The following is a 9,883-nucleotide window of genomic DNA, read 5'->3' as shown; positions in this document are numbered from 1 at the left end:
TCTTCAGTAATTAGTATTAAAAACTTAAAGACAGAATATTTGTCTAGGGATGAAAGGGATAGCCTTGAGTATAAAGGAATTGTCAGGAAAATCAATAAGTCTTCCAGCTTCAGAGAAAGACTTAAAATTGTAAGCTTATTTGTTTGAGGTTTTTTTCATATTATAACAAAGATCACTAATGATTACAGGCTATGGAAATTATAGACGTTGCCATTGTCGTGAATGGGTGAGTGGAGGAAATAAAAATCATACTCTAGTTGAAAAAATGATATTAAATGAGGAGGAGCTGTGGAACCTCTTGAGCGTAGAGAAGCCTTATAGAGAGATTTGGATTCACTAGAGAGCTGGACTATCACCAATTGTGTGCAATTTAACAAGAGCAAGCACCAGATTTTCCACCTGGAATGGAGTAATTCTGCTTATAAATACAGACTGGGATGAATCCCACTGGTGCCCATGGACTTATATGGGCCCAGCTGGAGCAGCAAGTCTTGAACGAGTTCAGAGTCATCTAGGGGTTTATCAACCCCCAGTTGTGGTCTTCCAGCTCAAACTCCAGTGGTCCAAGGGTCCATCATCAGTGTTCAATACAGGGGCAAAGAAGGAACTGATTATCTTTCTACATTCCTATTTGTGAAGTTACTGACCTCATCAAGTAATGGACTGGGTTAATTCAACTTGTTACTTTGACTTCCCTTGGTGTTTTTGGCATCCATCTCGATTTTAGATTTTTTTTTGTGAAATGAAATCAACAGTGGTACAGGATCACACTAATGTGTGGTTGAGCTTGGAACTGCCTTGCCACAATACTTTAATGTCTTTTAGCTGTTGTGAAAATTTTCTCTCACAGCTTCTCTGCAGAGACATCTGGTCTTATGACATTATCTAGACAAACAAAACTTCAAGTGTCATCTTATAGCAATCTGAGACAGCAATTTTGGTTTTATGGTCTAGACAATTTTTATTTAAATAATGTTAAAACATACTTTTGTCCTGACAACCAAACCCACCTTTTATTGACCCTGACTAATTCAATACAAAATGATGTCTTTTCATCTGAAATTTAGACAATAATGTTTGCAAGCCTTTGTGTGAAAACTGATGAACTCATAATATTATCCATGTTTGTAGTTAATAAAGTGCCTTCAATGCAGGCATACACAGTACGAGTAATAATTCTACCTCATTATTCTCAATAGTTTTAGAAAAATATGCATTTGACAGGCATACTAATGCCTTCTGGAAAGCAGGTTTGGATAATATACACCACTTAGCAACAAAAACAACTTCTCCAATTTTCCTTCTAAGCCAGAACCAGAATAAAAACAAATAGGCAATTTGCATATCATAGCAAACAATTTGCATCAGGAGTATACAGGAGGAAGCAGCTCAAATGCACTGACCACTGCATTAACATTTTTGCTTGTTTCCTCTTCACAGTCTGAAGAGAAAATACAATTAGGGCTGTTAAGTCACTGAACAATTTACTTTGAAAATCTCTTGTAGGTAGAAATGAGTAATTTTAACACATTACTGAGAGGACTTTCTTATTAATGTGCGGGTCAGGACAGACTTGTAAAATAAAAACACTGTAATGGGTAGAAATCGTGGCAAGAGACACAAGAACTAAACAGAAAGATACAGAACAGTTTCTAGCATATATTTTAGGTGTCTTAAAAAACAATTGGGAGGTTAAAACAAGTTGTTATGTGCTTTATCTAGATCTCTATGTTTCTTCAGTAATTAGTATTGAAAACTTAAAGGCAGAATATTTGTCTAGGGACAAAAGGGATAGCCTTGAGTATAAAAGAATTGTCAGGAAAATCAATAAGTCTTCCAGCTTCAGAGAAAGACTTAAAATTGTAAGCTTATTTGTTTGAGGTTTTTTTCATATTATAGCAAAGATCACTAATGATTACAGGCTATGGAAATGATAGACATTGCCATTTCCCTGAATAGGTGAATGGAGCAAATAAACATCTCACTCTAGTTGAAAAAAATGTCACATCCCTCAGTCCTTTCTTTTTTACCTTGATATTATATGGAAAATTCAAACTTAACAAAACAATTATTATTTCTGTAAGGAAAAACAAGACAGAAATCACAGAGTGCTCTGTGAGCATACTTTACAGATAATTTCCCAAAGGAGCCAATGTCTCTCCACAGCTTGGGAAGGACTCAATAATCTCTTAGAGGACTGACCCTGAAATGGGCTCACTGTATTCAGGGGCCTGAAGGAGTCAATTTTTTAATATTCCTTTTCATTAGTCTTTCCATTTTAATTGGCTATGAGCAGAATGTCTCTTTGAAGAAATATAATGCAAAGGAAGAAGAATTAAGGATCGCAAGCAAGTTCCACGTATCTAAAAATGAGACATTTTCTTTTTGGACTGTATTTCTCTTGCATTTTTAAATTAAATTTTCTTTTACTCCCCCCCCCATTTTCACGAAATTACTACTCCATGATAATGGCATATTAGTTTTGTTCTTATTCTCTTAATATTCCCTATAATTTTTTAACCCCAAAAATTCTGTCCTTTTGTCAGTTTTCCCAAAGTATCTGTATTTTTCTCTTCTTTATACAGCTTACTTTGTTCACCTACAAACTTTATATGTATTCACGTGCAAAAAAAAAATGTAAGCACTTTAATGTAAATTTTAAAAAAGTAAATTTTTAAAAAGTAAATAAGTATTGCTCACAACTAGATATGCCTTGGTAAAATCACCTTAAAAAGAGAAAAGATGAGGGAAACCATCAAAGAAGCTACTGCTTAGTATTTTGAAAGTAGATGAATCTTGAACAGTGTCTAGAAAATCAGAAAACCAAAATTATAAGGAATTTAAGAGCCATGTATTGTATGATGCTCTCACAAAACTTGGTAGAAAAACCCATAAATGTGTCATTCTGCAGCACTAGCATACAGCAAGAAACATAACTCCTTTTAACAGGACCCAGCACAATTCTGAAAGGGCCAAAGAGATCAGGAGAGCTATGGCATGGATATCATGTGTATCTCTTCTGCTGTCTACAGAGGCTCTTGGAAGGGGAACAAAAAAACCAAAAGCAAACAAACAAACAAAACAAAACAAAACACACACAAAAAAACCAACCAAAAAATGCAAAATAAAAAACCAAAACAAACCAAACAAACAAAAAAAACAAAACAAAAACAAACAAACAACAAAAAAAAGAGTATAACCACGTCTCTTACTCTTACTGTGGTTGACAGACAAAGAAATGTTGCAACCTGGATGGCACAGAAGTAATTGCAAAAATATATTTGCAAGAGAAGAAATAAAATAACCCAAATATGATATGGGAAGCAGATACCCCCCTTCATTAAGACTCTGGTAATTCTTCTAATTTCATTTATTCAGCAATTGGTGAGCTGTCCTTTTCACCTACAGATATGATGAGTGTTCTGTCGTTTGGCAACAGATTTACAGTCAATAATATTGATAGTTTCTCTTTACCTGAATTGGGATCTTGCCACTCCTGAACTGTAAGGTTAATAAAGATAATAACTAAATGTGTTCTGTTTAATCCGACCAGAGGGCATATGGGAAATCAAAGAATGAAACATAGAACTAAACTCTAGTTTAGAAACACAGAACTACTGATCTAAATATATCAAAATACAATGCTACTGCACATGGCTAAATAATTCACTCACCCATAGGCATGCAGCTAATATATTACTATAATGATTTAAGTGTTCCTGAGATGACTCCTTCAAACATAAAAAGATTAACAACACAAAATGCAGCCTAGAATTTGGCATTTCAGTTCTGGAATGAAATCAGGATGCTGAGAGAATGAGGTACTAAATGCTTTGTGGCTTTGGAATATTTCCTTTTAATCTCATTAAGCAAAAACAAAAATGCTTCCTAACTGGAGAAAGATTTAACAACCCTGAACTTTCAGAAGAAACAGGGACATGTGCAAATTTACAGTGGTTTCCAATTTCTACACAAATATTCAATGAATCATTTAGTAAGCATTTCTGAATTCTCAAAGACTAGATATAAATATAATAATTTAATGAACCCATTCTTCAAACTTACTCAAATAATTTTACTTTATTTTAGAAACCCCCATGAATATCTTCAAGACAAATCTTTGGCAAACCCTCAGCTGCAGTTAATTATTTTATCCTCTTACGGTTAAACTTTGCTTTAGCTTTGCATGATGTGTCTTCCTGCCAAGATCCGGTCACTATAAATGTGTACATTTTTCACTGGATTTATCACTGATTTTTTTTCTTTAAATTATTTTTTAAAAGAAAATAGCTGTAATATTGAGGGCAAAAGCCATAGTCATATACTAAGTCCAACATTTCCAGGGTTTCTAAAGTTTCTTGTATAATTTTTCAAGTCACACATGACACTTTTAAATTTTGATGAGGCAAAAAATAGATTTGAAAAAAGCAGCAGTAATGAAGATGCACAAACCCCTTTATTTCTGTTTTTTTTCCCCCCACATTCTGTAACAAAAAGGATTATGAATTCAAATAGAAGCTGGCAAAATTTTCCAGTAATTCGGCTGCAGATTATTGATTACAAACTTTCTAAAATCAGAGTGCTGTGCTACTCAGCACTTCTAAATTATAGCAGAACTGAGACATTTGGGGCACAGTGCCACTGGTGGAAACACAGGCTCTAAAAGTCCTTCCAATGATAACAATACTCACCAAAGTTATGTAGAAATGTCATGTTATCAGAGAGAAAATAGACAGAATATCACGATCTCTTAAAAAGGGAAGAAACTTTAAACTATGTTTGTATTCAAATAGCTGCCATTAATTTTTTTGCTATACAATTTTCCTTTTCTGGTTCTGTAGAGGTAAACTTCTTTATTGTTTCAGCCATGACTGCAGAATATGCCCATAAGCTGACATTCAATTGACAAAAACATCCAAGTTTTACGGCACCTACCTCAAAGAAAGCTCTGCTGTAGCAAAAGAAAAGATTACTTGTGTTTTGTGATGTGACTGAGTATTTTCTAGTTTGCATTTCAAAATAGGCAAATAAGTCCCAGAGCAGCCAGATGAGGAAGAAAGATGGGTTTATAGGTTGGCCTAACCTTCTCACATACATCCTACACTGGCAGCTATTAAACAGAGTTCTGCAAAACCCTTATCCCTTCTCAGAAAATACACACCTGACCAAAATCTAGGAATGCTGGATCAGGCTGTGGATCATCAGTACCATGGAAGGAACAAGGTATGTGTACTTGGCGTAAAAAAATTCCAGTTTAACTAAAAGTTTTCTTCCCCAAAACACATATGGAGGGAAATTAGCAGTGAATGACCACTCACTGTCTTGGTTTCCTTTCACCAGATTTTTTGGACTGGCTTGGCCTAGCTGACAAGTTTGTCTTCCTCAGGAAAATGAAGGTTTGGAGGCTGCTCACAAAGACAGCAGGTCTGCTTTATCACTGCAAGCCTATTTTATAAATGTATTGCAGAATCTTCCTTTTATGTAGAATATTCAAAACAAGTCAGTCCTAAACGTCTTAGAAAGAAGACGAGACAGACCTTAACAGAACAGTGTATCCATTTCCATTTAGAAATTCCTACTCCAGAAAGTACTATTCTATTTGGTTATTAGCTAGATATTGTTATTAGATTATTAGATATATTGTACCTACTGCAAAAACACTGCGGTGTTCTTGTGCCAGCAGGAATGTTATTTCTCCTTCTCAAATACTTGCTGAACTCCTACAGGCCATAAACAAACTTTCATTCATGATCTCTGTACAGGACTTTATCTGAAGGAACTATCCTGCACTCATAATAATAGTATGTGGTAGAAATCAATATTTCAGTGGAAAAAGGAGGGGTTTTAAAGGCAAATTCCAAGCATGCAATTCAACAGTAACTACAGTCACTGTTGAATAACTTTGAGTTATTCTCAAAGGAATATATTCTTCAGGTAAGGTAAGATAATCTTTTTAAAACATAGTTTTATCATAGTTTTATCGCTGCCTTTTCTGGAATAAAGAAGGAAATTTTCCCATTACACCAACCATAAGAGGACAGTGACAATTTTCCCACTTTCATGGATCCCAGGGTTGTGGTGTTTTTAGAGGACAGAAACATAAGTTTGAATTCTAGTGCTTTTGGAGCTCATTATGGTTTGTGGCTGCTTGTGACTCAGAAGCCTGAGACCAAAGAAGAAAATGAACTTGCACTTCTGCCTGCAGGCATTGTGTCAGTCACTACCAGGCAGAAAGAAAAATTTTAGTATCCAAACATGGAAATTGTTAGATACATTAAGCTAATAAAGCCACAATCTGTTTAAATCCTTGCCTGTGCTTGCTTTTAGGTGGCCCATGTCCAAATCAGAGATGAGAGTGATTATTTGGAGTCTATCACAAACCTCTGATGGTGGCAGGCTACACAGGAGCTTACAGGTGACAGGCTATTATCATATAGCTACATATTTTCTAAGCTCTCTGCTTTTGTAGAGGTGGCAGCTTCACTATACAATTTGCATAAAAAGCAGCATTTTCTAGAAAATAATTCTGAGGGACTTGTGTAATGTGAAAAGCAGAAAGCAATTCTGTTTGTTCTGCAAAACTGTGTAAATTATTCCTTCCCGGTTGCCAAGTAAAGGAAATAGATTATCAAGCTGAATAGTTGCTTAATTTCTTTATGTTGTAACAGTAGTCAGGAAACCAATTTGCTTTGTCTTCAAAATCAATAGCATTGTGTTCTGTGTTCCAGAAAATCAAAAGACAGTCACTGTAATATATTTAACAGGACTTTTTTTTGTTTCAGGATACTTTTTTTCCTTTAGAGTTCATTGTTGTAACAGTTAGGCATTGGAATTGGAAAAATTACATTGGAAAAATTAATTGGAAAAATTACATGGAGTAAAAGATGTGCCTGAAAATTCCAAATTCAAAATTAAAATCATTCAGACAACTGTAGTGTGATTATTTCTCAAACATTAAAAAACTGTGCCATAAAATTATTGGTAGGAATGCATCGCCCAGGACTGAGAAGTTAGGAACCGTACAACTAAGGTGTTGAGAAACCCTTTAATTGCCCACCTTGTGTGTGCAATAGTAGCAGAGTTTTTAGTTACATGCACTATTTTTTTTCCCTGAGAATAACTGTCTCACTCCATGCTTACTTAATGACCAGCTACTCAGAATTTTTTTCCTTACAGCATTTGGTGAATGACTCCATGGTATATTTACAACACGTAATTCAAGAGCAACTCCACTAAGGAAATGATGACCTCTCATCAGCTTTCCTGGAAATAAGGTTAATATAGTATCTAAAATAAGAAATAAATGTCTTTTGGAAAAAGACATTACATCTTGCTGATCTTCATGTTGTTAATTTTGACAGCTTCTGGTAATGAGTGAGGTATTTTCTAGCTAGTTCCTATACAATTCAATTTCTCTGATTTCAGCGTGGATATATTTCAGTTTTAATTATTGTTTGATTCCAAGCTGTGGATTTATTTTTATTTTATATTTCCTAGAGTTTTGCTATATATAAAGCACTTTTTAAGGTAAAAATATGGATTCCAAATTTTCAGTTCATTATTTGTTCAGATCTTACTAAGTAGTTCCATTAGGCAGACAAACTGTGAGTGCTGAGCAGCTACTGTTACACAGGATTTGAAGGGGGAAGACATATGACCAAGTTTTCCAATAACAATAACCAAGAAATCTTCATTCCTCATTGTGGAATCTTGGAGGAAGAGGGAATAAGAGAAAATATTGCTGTTACAATAATTCACAACAGATTTATTCTGAAAGTCTCTGAATTTAAAATTAAAAGAAGCCCACAACTATCTGACTTTGTTTTTCAGTGTGTGAAGAGAGAAATACCATGCATTAATCTAACATTTCCTTATACTTTTATTTTATGACAGGTTCATGTGTAGTTTAACAAATATGTCATTTAGTTTGTAAAGACTCCACAACTTTGTGAATAGCATGTAAAAACATTATCTTTAAAGCAGTAAACAACAAGTTTCCTGTCTGGCAGCATTGTTAACAGCATCAGTGAGTGTAATTCCTCAGACACAGCTTCAGACCCACAAGGATGTAAAGACTACCATTGTTGGCCATATTAAGCTATTTTTTCATTTACTTTTAACGAAAGATCAGTTGTTATTTTAACTACTCTCTCACTGGCTCCACAAAAGCAGTGCTTTTGTCTCTATAAAACTTCCAGAGTTCCAGAAACCAAAATCAACACCTGTGCATACAGTGAGGCTCCACTTGAAAGAATACAGATGACAGTCAATTAACTTACTACTTTATGTGCTGTTTATTGTAATATTTTTTTCAGTGGTTAAAAGAATCAGTCTCAAGATAGTACATATGAAAAGAAATAAAAGTAATATTTTGCTCATACTAATGAAGACAAGCCATCAAACTTTGACCTTCTCCTTAGATTAATTGTCATGGTCCTGGTTCAAACGTGAGTGTCATCAGCAACAGTTTTTTAACATCAATTAGGGGGCATTAAGTAATTAATAATCCTTAATAATTTCTACTGATCTACAGATAAATATTCTCAATCAGTAAAAAAAATATTCTCAAACCAGTAAAAAAATACTGGTATCTGACTCAGTTATAGCAACTCATGAATCCTTTACAACTTGAGGTTGGTATGCTCAAAAGTCCTTTGTAAAACAAAAGCATTTTCTTTGACATTCTAAATCTGTTGATTCATTTTGAAATAACGTCCAATATGTGAAACTTTAAAAGGTGCCAGTGGGATTTTGACCCCAAAAGACTTTTTTATTAAGAAAAGAGGACAAAAAAAGAGCTACAGTCTCTTTTTTTTTTTTTTTTTGTTGATCTGGGACAATTATATTTCCATCTGTACAATTAGACGAGAAAACCAAAAAAGATCATTTACTGCCTTACACAAATCATCTATATAGCAAAATATATGCATGGCAGAACCATAATATGACTTTCTCCTTGCTGCAGAAATCTGCATCATTGCACAGCTTTTCCAGATGTTTTAGGTGCATTCCCTGTGCATTTATGAGACACAACATTTGTTATCCTATATTGAGCAACCAGACTTATAATTTTTTCAAGGCTTTTTGCAGACACTTTGAAATATCAGAACCATATTCTGTCTAGAAAGAAAGCAGTTGAGTAAAATTACAGCCAATTTATGCAGTTAAAGGTGTACTTTTCTTTAAACGTTTTACAGACCATTCCCTTCTCTGATATTGTAGTTAGTTTGAGGTTTCACTGCAGATTTTCCAATTAATTTTTCATTCCTTAAAAGTTAACAGCAATGTTTGTGAGATGTTTTGTTTCTTAATGCTAAATAATAAAAAAAAACTATCTTAAGGCTGTTAATAGAAAGGATATTAGTTTAGAAATATTAGACCTTCACTTAATCTTAAAGAAGATAGAACATGACTTTAATTTCCAAAGCTATGCAAAAACAGGGCACCCATGCCCACAAGATTTGCTCTTACACAAGTATTCCAATTATTTTCCAGAAAGAAAAGAAAAAGAACATCGAATAAGGTGGAATTTCAGCTGTTTCTATGTATCTTTTCCTGGGTGAGGACTGATTTCAGACTGTTAGGGCTCTTACAAAAGATGAGCTTAAATGGCAGAACTGTAACATCTTTGTAACAAATTTCCCTGCTGTAATACTGAAATAATGCAGAAATATTATTTAACAATTTCTCTCATTATTCAGTGTAGCAGCTGCCTTCTAGGCAAAGAATGCTACTTACTTATATCTTAAATGCTTTGAGAGTACTGGAGAATATCTATGTGCAGGAGAAGGAATGAATAAAAACTGAGATGTGAGGGGTGAAGTGGGTCCATGGCTTTTGAAGGGTTTCCTGGTGCAATCTGATTTTATAAATATGAGGATAT

The 9,883-nt window shown here is 34.3% G+C and overlaps 1 long non-coding RNA gene across 1 annotated transcript; it reads left to right on the top strand.

Moving 5' to 3' along the window:
- The first annotated feature begins 2,081 nt into the window (after nucleotides 1-2,081).
- LOC108500329 lies at nucleotides 2,082-8,566 on the top strand. The gene is made up of 4 exons (XR_001875831.1): nucleotides 2,082-5,223; nucleotides 5,341-5,424; nucleotides 6,328-6,415; nucleotides 7,177-8,566. It is a non-coding gene; the product is annotated as an uncharacterized LOC108500329 (long non-coding RNA).
- Nucleotides 8,567-9,883: the final 1,317 nt, after the last annotated feature.

The sequence above is a fragment of the Lepidothrix coronata genome, unplaced genomic scaffold, assembly GCF_001604755.1.
Source record: "Lepidothrix coronata isolate B3197 unplaced genomic scaffold, Lepidothrix_coronata-1.0 Scaffold89, whole genome shotgun sequence".
NCBI lineage: Eukaryota > Metazoa > Chordata > Aves > Passeriformes > Pipridae > Lepidothrix > Lepidothrix coronata.
The sequence above is the reverse complement of the archived record's forward strand: the minus strand, read 5'-3'. Positions and strand labels throughout refer to the sequence as shown.